General features: G+C 43.0%; 1 protein-coding gene across 1 annotated transcript in view; it reads right to left on the reverse strand.

Moving 5' to 3' along the window:
- The window catches only part of LOC106609571 (staphylococcal nuclease domain-containing protein 1), a 348,667-nt gene that overhangs the window by 263,421 nt on the left and 73,045 nt on the right, over positions 1-12,201 (reverse strand). The window lies entirely within an intron of this gene.

Here is a 12,201-nt window from a genome sequence, read left to right on the forward strand (position 1 = left end):
TCCAGAAGACTCAAAACACTTTGTAAAGGCTGGTGACATCTAGTGGAAGCAATAGGAAGTGCCAAAATATTCCTAAACCCCTGTGTTTTTCAATGGGATAGGTTTAAAGTCAATACAACACATCAGGTATCCACTTCCTGTCAGAAAATGTCTCAGGGTTTTGCCTGCCAAATGAGTTCTGTTATACTCACAGACACCATTCAAACAGTTTTGGAAACTTTAGAGTGTTTTCTATCCATATATAATAAGTATATGCATATTCTAGTTACTGGGTAGGATTAGTAACCAGATTAAATCGGGTACATTTTTTTTATCCAGACGTGCAAATGCTGCCCCCTAGACCCAACAGGTTAAGATAAATGACCATAATCTAAACGTGATTTCTGTCATTCTGAGCACCGTGGTGGAGACCCTAACCACATTACACACCCAATGCATGTGGTTCCGGTACATTTCTCAAATGAAAATGCTGCCTTTCAAATGTCAGGTGCCACATTTTCATAACGGAAAGCCTGATTCATGTCAGTCACCAGTCAACTCCATTACACTCAAAAGTTACTTCAACCAGTGAATGCTATCGATGGCAAGCTATGCTAGTGATTCTACCAGTCATTCTTAATGAGTGTTAGCATGCTAATAGCAAACCCTGTACACTAAAATGGATATATCTAAGGGGTATGCAGTAGGTCGATAACGATATCACCAAAGTATGTTGTATAGGTCATTTCAAACAACATTCCCAGCTAATGAGAAAACTGTCACAGTATTTAATTTAAGAAAATGAATAAGACTTAGACACCTTGGGACTAATTTGTATTGGCGCCAACAGCAGATTGAGGGATCTTTACATTCAAACCCCACCAGCAGATTGAGGGATCTTTACATTCAAACCCCACCAGCAGATTGAGGGATCCTTACATTCAAACCCCACCAGCAGATTGAGGGATCTTTACATTCAAACCCCACCAGCAGATTGAGGGATCTTTACATTCAAACCCCACCAGCAGATTGAGGGATCTTTACATTCAAACCCCACCAGCAGATTGAGGGATCTTTACATTCAAACCCCACCAGCAGATTGAGGGATCTTTACATTCAAACCCCACCAGCAGATTGAGGGATCTTTACATTCAAACCCCACCAGCAGATTGAGGGATCTTTACATTCAAACCCCAGCAGAAGGGCGTGGCCACTGTGAAACTTCCTTCCATGAGGGACTATTGTCTCCTTTGGTCCTATTGTTTTGTCCTATTGAACACAACACACTTCTAGGCCTTCTGTTCTTTTTCCTCTCCACGAAAGAAGAAACCCACTCCATCTCATGAAAGTTGCATGTGGATGAGAGAAGAGGAGTGGAGAGGAACATCTCTTCTTCCCCAGAGCACCCCTCCGGCCCACTCTGAAGTGGGGCTTCTCTCTCTGTATCCCCCTCCCTTCCTCCCTCGCTCCCTCTCTCTTTTGGGAGCCTCTCTCCCTCTCCTCTTGGTTCTTTTAGGGAACAGGAGCACTCCCCGGAAAACTCCGGAAGGAAGGAAAGCAAGTAGGAAAGGGGAGGGAGAGGGAGGCTTTGAGGTGTCTCCATGGAGTAGACAGAAGGAGTGAAGGGAGAGAAAAACAGAAGTCTCTCTCCAGCCTCCCTTTAAAATAAATATCAAAAGGGGACCTCTGCTCACAAGCGTACGTGGTTCAGAGAGAAAGGTGGTTTACCTGAGGAGAGACGGTAGGGGATAGACAGAGAGAGCAAAACAATGCAGACACAATAGCACCTAGCAGAGGAATGGGCCTACCTGCCAGACATGACTCTGCATGTCAGAGCTCTTTAAATGGGTCTACGCAAACAGAGCCCTTAAAAGAAGCATACTGGGATTGGTACATCCATTTTGGGAGTTTGTAATTAATGATTATAGGCATTATATACATTAATAAATGTTGAATACCAGATTGTTTTTACTGTTGAAAAGCGATATCACAAGTATAAACACAGTAAAGTACACACACTAAAGGGTTTTGATGCAGCTTATGGACATGCCGGTAGAGAACAGGTATTTTAGAAACCAGCTCTATTCTCCCACAGCTAGTGAAGAGGAACGTGGCCCTTATTCTTGGTGAATAAAAATACATCCACAAAGGGTGTGGTGCAGTGGTCTAAGGCACTGCATCTCGGTGCAAGAGGTGTCACTACAGTCCCTGGTTCAAATCCAGGCTGTATCAGAGCGGTCTAAGGCACTGCATTTCAGTGCAAGAGGTGTCACAACAGTCCCTGGTTCGAATCCAGGCTGTATCACATCGGGCCGTGATTGGGAGTCCAATAGGGCGGAGCACAACTGGCCCAGTGTTCTCCGGGTTTGGCCAGGGTAGGACGTCATTGTAAATAAGAATTTGTTCTTAACTGACTTGCCTACTAGTTAAATAAAGGTTACATTTTTAAAAAGTGTGCACGCGTTGAGGCTCCTCCATCAAATCACATTCATTTATAAAGCGCTTTTTATATCAGCAGTTGTCACAAAGTGCTTATACAGAAACCCAACCTGTGAGAAAGATGGGAAAAAATGTTGCCGCTCTGTTACTTGTCTCAGGCTGCACGCGCTGTTCTCTAATCAAGTGATCATATTTCACCCATCAGACTATTCTCAATAAAATCTTTATTAATAGTTACAATTTGTTTAGATTTAGAATGGGCCATTATCAAAATGGGTAGGAACAGGGGCAGGGGAAAAAAGAGATGTCATCCGTATGTACTCAAATAGAGAATGGAGCCCCTTTCCTTTCAATCATGCCGGGGAGGCTACTCCGGTTTTATGGTGAAGTGTGTGCTTAATAAAAGCAACTGAGAAATAAATATAGTAGCCCCTGGGATCCTCCTCTTTAGTGGCAACCTTGAAAAGTCTGCTTTCACAGAGGGTTGCAGATAGAAATATGAGCTTATAGGAAGACTTATTTCACTCCACACATCAACCACTGTCTGAGGAGCATGCAGCCTCTTGCTGAGCGACAGGTGACATTTCACCAAAACTCTGTAACATGGCTTCTCCAACCCTGTTCCTGCAGCTACCCAGCTTTTAACTTTGGAAACAAAGTGAAATCTGTTCGGGAACATCAATAGTAACTTGTTTTCACAACAAAACATATTTCATTAAACTGTTCAAAGCCCTCTCTCTGCACGCTGGAGATAGGAATGAATGAGAGAGAGGAGATGAAAACGCACGGTGGTGAGATATTCTGTAGCTAAAGTTAGTGTCAGCCTATTAATTATGAAAATATTAAAAAATGCCCTATTACTAGACTATTATAAATCAAATACAAATTCACCATAATTGAAGACGCCCTGCACAATCAACAAACCAACAGCCTCACCTAGGCCTATGTGTTCTCTCCCAGAATCATGGATAGAAAGTTTGGAGCATAGCATAAGGTAACCATTCCATCCAGTATGCATAATAATAATATTGCGTCCACACGTAAAAGGCTAGACCAATTAAGTACCGAAGACATCTTAAATCTATGTTCTTTTTTTATGTTTTTCTACCGTGCGTAATATGCAGTAGGCTATTAGGCTATGTATTGTATAAATGGCACAAGCATTCATTTTAATTGCGTTTTTTTTGTTGAGGGGGGGGTAAACAGGCCTATGCGTATGCATACGTTCTAATATGCATATGGTGTTTTGAATTAAAACTCACCATTTCGTTGTGCTATGCTTTGAAACAACATCCAGAACGACCATGTTTTCCCCTCAGTTTTAACCGGTTGTTGAACTGTTTTGAATTGATCATCACAGTAAGGTGAGATTTAAAAGCATGATACTGTTTTGATGATAAGTGTTTGACGTAATTTTCGATTGACAATAGAGAGCTGAGTACCAGGCCATTAGCATCCAGAATGCATAAGAGGAGATTACTTTGACTCAACGGTCGCGTGGAATTTGACTGTGGTCATGACTCATGACTGCCGGTGTGACGGTAATAAGGTCACTGTAACAGCCACAGTATGTCACACACACACACACAGAGAGAGAGACACACACAGTGACAAAGACAGAGAGTGTTAATCAAAATGCATATTGCCGTGATCAGAGCACACAAATTGGAGCACGGGTCCAAATCAAAAGTGTGTGAGACGGAGCACGGAGGGCACTTCTTGAACACACACTCCGTTTGTACATATTTTAAAGCATGCATCGATGCACGCTTCAATTGAAAGTATGCAAAGAAATATGGCGCAACCACGTAAAAACATTACACACAATTTCTTAAAATCAATGAAGGCAATTATTTCAGCTGAAGCGAGAGAAAATACACTACGACTTCGGAATGAAATGTTGCCTATTCACATCTCATATGTTGCCTGACTACAATATTTTATCTTGATACGTTAATAAATACATGCTGTGTTAATTTTGGCATGTTTACCTGCATACATACCATAGAGTGCAAGTCCATAATAAGTCAATTGGGCTAGCTACTAGTACGGTTAGCTAGCCAGAAAGCCACGAAGATTTGTTAGCTAGCTACCCACGAAGAATTGAAATCTATCTTGCATAAGATATACATTTTTTCTCATGTTAAAATAAAATCAAAGCAAATGTTATTTGTCACATGCTCAGAAAAAGGTGTACACCTTACTGTGAAATGCTTACTTACAAGCCCTTAAACAACAATGCAGTTCAAGAACTAGAGTTAAGAAAATATTTACAAAATAAACTAAAGTAGAAAATTAAAATAACAAGGCTATATACAGGGGGTACCGGTACCGAGTCAGTGTGGGGGGTACAGGTTAGTCGAGGTAATTTGTACATGTAGGTGGGGGGAGTGGGTAAATGTAAATACCGGTGCCCATTTCACTAATTGCTCAGCAGTCTTATGGCTTGGGGGTAGAAGCTGTTAAGGAGCCTTTTGGTCCTAGACTTGGCGCTTTGTACCACTTGCCGTGTGGTAAGAGAGAGAACAGTCTATGACTTGGGTGACTGGAGTCTTTGACAATTTGTGGGGCCTTCTTCTGACATCGCCTAGTATATAGGTCCTGAATGGCAGGAAGCATGGCTCCAGTGATGTACTGTGCCGTACGTATTACCCTCTAGCTCCTTACAGTCAGGTGCCGAGCAGTTGCCATACCAGGTGGTGATGCAACCGGTCAGGATGCTCTCAATGGTGCAGCTGTAGAACATTTTGAGGATCTGGGGACCCATGCCAAATGTTTTCAGTCTCCTGAGGGGGAAAAGGTTTTGTTGTGCCTTCTTCAGGACTGTCTTGGTGTGTTTGGACCATGATAGATCGTTGGTGATGTGGACACCAAGGAACTTGAAACTCTCGACCCGCTCCACTACAGCCCCGTTGATAAGAATGGTGGCCTGTTCGGCCCTCCTTTTCCTGTAGTCCACGATCAGCTCCTTTGCCTTGCTCACATTGAGGGAGAGGTTGTTGTCCTGGCAACACACTGCCTGGTCTCTGACCTCCTCCATATAGGCTGTCTCATCATTGTTGGTGATCAGGCCTACCTCTGCTGTGTCGTCAGCAAATGTAATGGTGGTGTTGGAGTCATGCTTGGCCACGCAGTCGTGGGTGAACAGGGAGTATGGGAGGGCACTAAGCAAGCACCCCTAAGGGGCCCCAGTGTTGAGGGTCAGCATGGCAGATGTGTTGTTGCCTAACTATCTGGTTAGCTACATTATTACGAATCACATATAGCTAGCTGATAGTTGTGAAGTAAAACGGTTGCTTTGTATATATATATTGTTTTGTCTGGATTGCCATTTTTACGGTTCAGTGAATGAGTAAGTCCATTGAAAATCAATAGGGCTAGCTAGCTAGCCACAAAGAATTGGTCGCTATCCATAGAAAATGTACATTTATGTTGCATTGCATTAGTTTTATGCAATTTTTGCCTGTTTAACAAGCTGGCTAGCTAGATTATTACTATTTCCATATCTAGTTGATAATTATGAAGTAAAACGTTTGCTTTGTGTATATCTTATTTAGTCTCTATTGTTGCCATTGTCCTGGCTGGAAGAATGTTCAGTGAAATGGGAGGTGCAGCGTGAGGTAATACAGTAGAGGGGAGTGTGATGATTCTCAAATGTAATGTTTTATGCTTTCTCCACATTCTCGTCCTCACAAGAACGTACTCAAAAGAACGTGTTCGGAGAATGCACTCGGAGGATGAGAGTGTGTAGCACGATAGTATGCATATTGAGAAACACCAAGACGGACAGAAAGAGAGAGAGAAAGACCGAGAGAGACCGAGAGCAGGGCTCTTTGGTGCCAACAGGTAAAGCATCAGACTTCCACAATTAGCAGACCACAAGAGACACTACACTTCTGTCTTAAAGGATTTATATCCATTTAGTATGGCGCCCAGGGAAGCTCACTCAACTAGACACGCACGCACACAATCTCTCTGGAGAGCCTCCTTCCAATCCAGTTGAATTCCTGCCTGACATTACAAACCGATAGGTGCATCCGTGTAACGGCCAATCTGGCCTTGTTCTAGAGATGTGGAAACCTCCAATACATATTATGTGATTGTGAGTAGCCTATATGATGTGGTCTTGAGGGTGAAGGGCTTCTGGTGTTTAACATGCAACAGATCAAAATGGCTTCCTCTTTCCTTCAGGAAGTATTCACCCCTTCACTTTTTCCACATTTTGTTGATTGTTTGTCACTGGCCTACACACAAAGCCCAGAATGTCAAAGTGGAATGTTTATTGAAATGTTAACAAATTAATTAAAAATAAAAAGCTGAAATGCCTTGAGTCAATAAGTATGATTGGTGAAATTTACTGAAAACCCTCACTAACACATGGATATATTTACATTGCAATTGTCATGTAGCCTACTTTCGGCCTGCTAAAAGCCTAACCACCAATCAACCAACATTATGGACTAAATATTCAATTCCTGTTGCTGCAGGATTTTGTGACAATATAGGTCAAATTAAAGTAAGTAGTGCTCACGAGTCAAAAACGTTCCCCGAAAATGGTGCACAATTGTGTACTGCGTCATCTATTTCTATTCGTATGATAAGACATACCATTTCTGTATATATTTCTTTGAAATTCATATGATGTGTTACAAAATCCAATATGAAAATTTGTTTTACGGATTTGTAAGGGCTTAAGATCCAGGACTGTATCTTTAAGCTCATATACAGTGCCTTCAGAAAGTACACTGCTCAAAAAAATAAAGGGAACACTAAAATAAAACATCCTAGATCTGAATGAATGAAATAATCTTATTAAATACTTTTTTCTTTACATAGTTGAATGTGCTGACAACAAAATCACACAAAAAAAATCAATGGAAATCCAATTTATCAACCCATGGAGGTCTGGATTTAGAGTCACACAAAATTAAAGTGGAAAACCACACTACAGGCTGATCCAACGTAATGTAATGTCCTTAAAACAAGTCAAAATGAGGCTCAGTAGTGTGTGTGGCCTCCACGTGCCTGTATGACCTCCCTACAACACCTGGGCATGCTCCTGATGAGGTGGCGGATGGTCTCCTGAGGGATCTCCTCCCAGACCTGGACTAAAGCATCCGCCAACTCCTGGACAGTCTGTGGTGCAACGTGGCGTTGGTGGATGGAGCGAGACATGATGTCCCAGATGTGCTCAATTGGATTCAGGTCTGGGGAACGGGCGGGCCAGTCCATAGCATCAATGCCTTCCTCTTGCAGGAACTGCTGACACACTCCAGCCACATGAGGTCTAGCATTGTCTTGCATTAGGAGGAACCCAGGGCCAACCGCACCAGCATATGGTCTCACAAGGGGTCTGAGGATCTCATCTCGGTACCTAATGGCAGTCAGGCTACCTCTGGCGAGCAAATGGAGGGCTGTGCAGCCCCCCAAAGAAATGCCACCCCACACCATGACTGACCCACCGCCAAACCGGTCATGCTGGAGGATGTTGCAGGCAGCAGAACGTTCTCCACGGCGTCTCCAGACTGTCACATGTGCTCAGTGTGAACCTGCTTTCATCTGTGAAGAGCACAGGGCGCCAGTGGCGAATTTGCCAATCTTGGTGTTCTCTGGCAAATGCCAAACGTCCTGCACGGTGTTGGGCTGTAAGCACAACCCCCACCTGTGGACGTCGGGCCCTCATACCACCCTCATGGAGTCTGTTTCTGACCGTTTGAGCAGACACATGCACATTTGTGGCCTGCTGGAGGTCATTTTGCAGGGCTCTGGCAGTGCTCCTCCTGCTCCTCCTTGCACAAAGGCGGAGGTAGCGGTCCTGCTGCTGGGTTGTTGCCCTCATACGGCCTCCTCCACGTCTCCTGATGTACTGGCCTGTCTCCTGGTAGCGCCTCCATGCTCTGGACACTACACTGACAGACACAGCAAACCTTCTTGCCACAGCTCGCATTGATGTGCCATCCTGGATGAGCTGCACTACCTGAGCCACTTGTGTGGGTTGTAGACTCCGTCTCATGCTACCACTAGAGTGAAAGCACCGCCAGCATTCAAAAGTGACCAAAACATCAGCCAGGAAGCATAGGAACTGAGAAGTGGTCTGTGGTTACCACCTGCAGAACCCCTCCTTTATTGGGGGTGTCTTGCTAATTGCCTATAATTTCCACCTGTTGTCTATTCCATTTGCACAACAGCATGTGAAATTTATTGTCAATCAGTGTTGCTTCCTAAGTGGACAGTTTGATTTCACAGAAGTGTGATTGACTTGGAGTTACATTGTGTTGTTTAAGTGTTCCCTTTATTTTTTGGAGCAGTATATTTACACCCCTTGACCATTTCCACATTTTGTTGTGTTACAGCTGGAATTTAAAATGGATTAAATTGAGATTTTGTGTCACTGGCCGACACACAATACCCCACAATATAAAAGTGGAATTATGCTTTTAGATTATTTTTCAAATTAATTACAAATGAAAAGCTGAAATTATGAGTCAATAAGTAATCAACCCCTTTGTTACGGCAAGTCTAAATAAGTCCAAATAAAAATTGCTTAAATCACATAAGTTGTATGGGCTCTGTGTGCAATAATAGTGTTTAAATAAGAATTTGTTCTTAACTGACTTGCCTAGTTAATAACTTTTTTTTTTAAAGTGTTTAACATAACGTTTGAATGACTACATTTCTGTACCCCACACATACAGATTATTGTATGGTACCTCAGTCAAGTAGTGAATTTCAAACACAGATTCAATCACAAAGACCAAGGAGACTTTCCAATGCCTCAAAGGGCAACCATTGGTAGATAAAAAAAAAAGCAGACATTGAATATCCCTTGGAGCATGGTGAAGGTATTAATTACACTTTGGATGGTGTATCAATACAACCAGTCACTACAAAGATACAGGCTTCCTAACTCAGTCGCCGGGGAGGATGGGTCAACAACATTGTAGTTACTCCACAATGCTAACGTTATTGACAGAGTGATAAGAAGGAAGCCTGTACATATTCCAAAACATGCATCATGTTTGCCACAAGGCACTAAAGTAATACTGCAAAAAATGTGTCAAAGCAATGAACTTTTTGTCCTGAATACAAAGTGGTATGTTTGGGGCAAATCCAATACATGACTGAGTACCATTCTCCATATTTTTAAGCAACGTTTTAGCTGCATCATGTTATGGGTATGCTTGTAATTGTTAAAGACTGGGGATTTTTTTTTGTTTATATATATATATATATAAAAAAAACAAGGAAAACTTGCTTCAGTCTGCTTTCCACTAGACACTGGGAGATGAACTCACCTTTCAGCAGGACAATAAGCTAAAACACAAGGCCAAATCTACACTGAAGTTGCTTACCAAGAAGACAGTGAATGTTCCCGAGTGGCCGAGTAACAGTTTTGACTTAAATCTACTATAATCTTTTCAATAATAAAACGGGCAAATGTTGCACAATCCAGGTATGTGAAGATCTTAGAGACTTACCCAGAAAGACTCACAGCTGTAATCGCTGGCAAAGGTGCTTCTACAAAGTATCGACTCAGTGGTGTGAATACTTGTGTAAATGAAATATTTCTGTATTTCATTTTCAATAAATTTGAAAAATATATTTTCACTTCGTCATTATGGGGTATTGTGTGTAGATGGTTGAGGGGAAAAAAAATCTATGAAATCCATTTTGAATTCAGGCTGTAACAAAATGTGGAATAAGTCAAGGGGTATGAATACTTTCTGAAGGCACTGTAGTGCACTACTTTTCATCAGGGCCCTGGTCAAAAATAGTGCACTAAGTAGGGAATAGGGTGCCATTTGGGATGCAACCCTTGTGACATTTCACACAGGGTTACAGAGGGAGATACGTGCATAAAACATGGAGAGATAACTTTGAAACATTGAGAGGACATGAAGATAGGAGTGGGGTAGTGCTAGTAGATACGGGTATGTAGGGTGAGAGATAACAGGGGGTAGTTATGTTATGCCAACAATCCCATATAGCAGGGGGGGTCTCTAACCTCAATAAGAACCACAGAGGTGGACATGAACTCTGGGCAATACACACACACAATGGACAATACACAACATACACACACGGGACACACACAGACAAAGACGTAACACAGCAAAGGCAAAGTCATGACCACACAAACCCACAGGCAGCAATAACACACAGACAAATAAATGAAAAACTATTAGACACACACACTCCTTCCAGGAAACGTGAGGCTGGTCAGGATGTGGTGCGGTGGCTAATCATAACTAAAGCACCTCATATAAAAAAAGGGAGCAGGGATCGTTTGTATCAATCAGCGTTAATCTGGCCTTAATGTGTTTATTAAAGACAACATCAACTGTCATTTCCTAGCAGAAAACCTTTTTACCGGGGAACAACCTTAATCAAATAAACGCAGGCTCTGTGCCATAACGTGCTTATTGTCATATGGTAATAACCACTGATGGAATAAAATCATTTCCAATGACAGAAAACACAAGTGTGTGTGTGCGTGCGTGCGTGCGTATGCGTGTGAGCGTGCGTCAAGTTATAATGTCAGATTTCCAACCAGTCTTAATAAAGGCCTAGGTGGCTTGGTGGAGAGAGAGGGTCAAGTCAAAATGCCTGGAGGAGAAAATAATTCATTACAAAAACCAACGACAAAGGGGAAAGACATTTAGAAACAAATGACCAAATGAATTAAGACATTTACAATGGAAGACATGCACAATTAAACCTGGATGATGCTATCATGAATATATGGTGGTGTCCTGTTGGGAAATGAATGAACTGGGTCCTTCTTTTGTTTGGTCAATGACAGAGCTGAAATAGAGACTGATAGATAGATAGATGCCTGGATTAGATGTAATGCTTCTATTACGGCTATTCGAGTAAATGGAGTCTCATCTAATCTAAAACACACAAGCATTCCTGCTATCGACTGATTCTGATCTAAATTGTCTGCACAAATCAACCTGAGCTGCCAGACAGAAAGTATAAACGCACCATAACCAATCTACAGTACATTGTAGCCTATATTTCTCTTGCAACTGTCACTCTGCTTGTTTCCTGGGCACAAAATGGTCACCTCATACCCCAAACGCTCCCTAGACCAGGGCTCTACAACCCTGTTCCTGGAGAGCCACCGTCCTGTAGGTTTTCACTCCAGTCCCAGTTGTAACTGACCTGATTCATCTTAGCCAGCAACTATTTTCTAGAATCAGGGGCACTAGATTAGGGTTGGAGCAAAAACCTAGAGGACGGTAGCTCTCCAGGAAGAGGGTTGTAGAGCCCTGCCCTTGACACTTTGCGTTCATTCACCTGGCTTGGCACAAAATGGCAGACGAGGCAGAGTGGGGAGGTCGCTGGCAGGGATCCAGCGGGGGGGGGGGGGGGGCAATGCCCGCATGAGGTGAAAGGTCACATCAGCTACACGCCATCCCAATGGTGCCAGGGGCCAGCTGGCGTGGTTTCACCAGACCCCTGTCGACCTTCTTAGTGAATGACTGCTAACAGCTGGGAGCTCTGCTAGCTCTGCTATCAGACACCGTGACCTCTGAGCTGGGGTCACGATGCTGCACCTGGCTTGATATGTCTGGTACACACACACACACCTCACGTACTGTACACACACACCACGTACTGTACACACACACCACGTACTGTACACACACTCCACGTACTGTACACACACAAACCTCACGTACTGTACACACACAAACCTCACGTACTGTACACACACACCTCACGTACTGTGCACACACACACACACCTCACGTACTGTACACACACACCTCACGT

This window comes from Salmo salar, chromosome 17, assembly GCF_965601325.2.
Source record: "Salmo salar chromosome 17, fSalSal1, whole genome shotgun sequence".
In the NCBI taxonomy this organism is placed as follows: domain Eukaryota; kingdom Metazoa; phylum Chordata; class Actinopteri; order Salmoniformes; family Salmonidae; genus Salmo; species Salmo salar.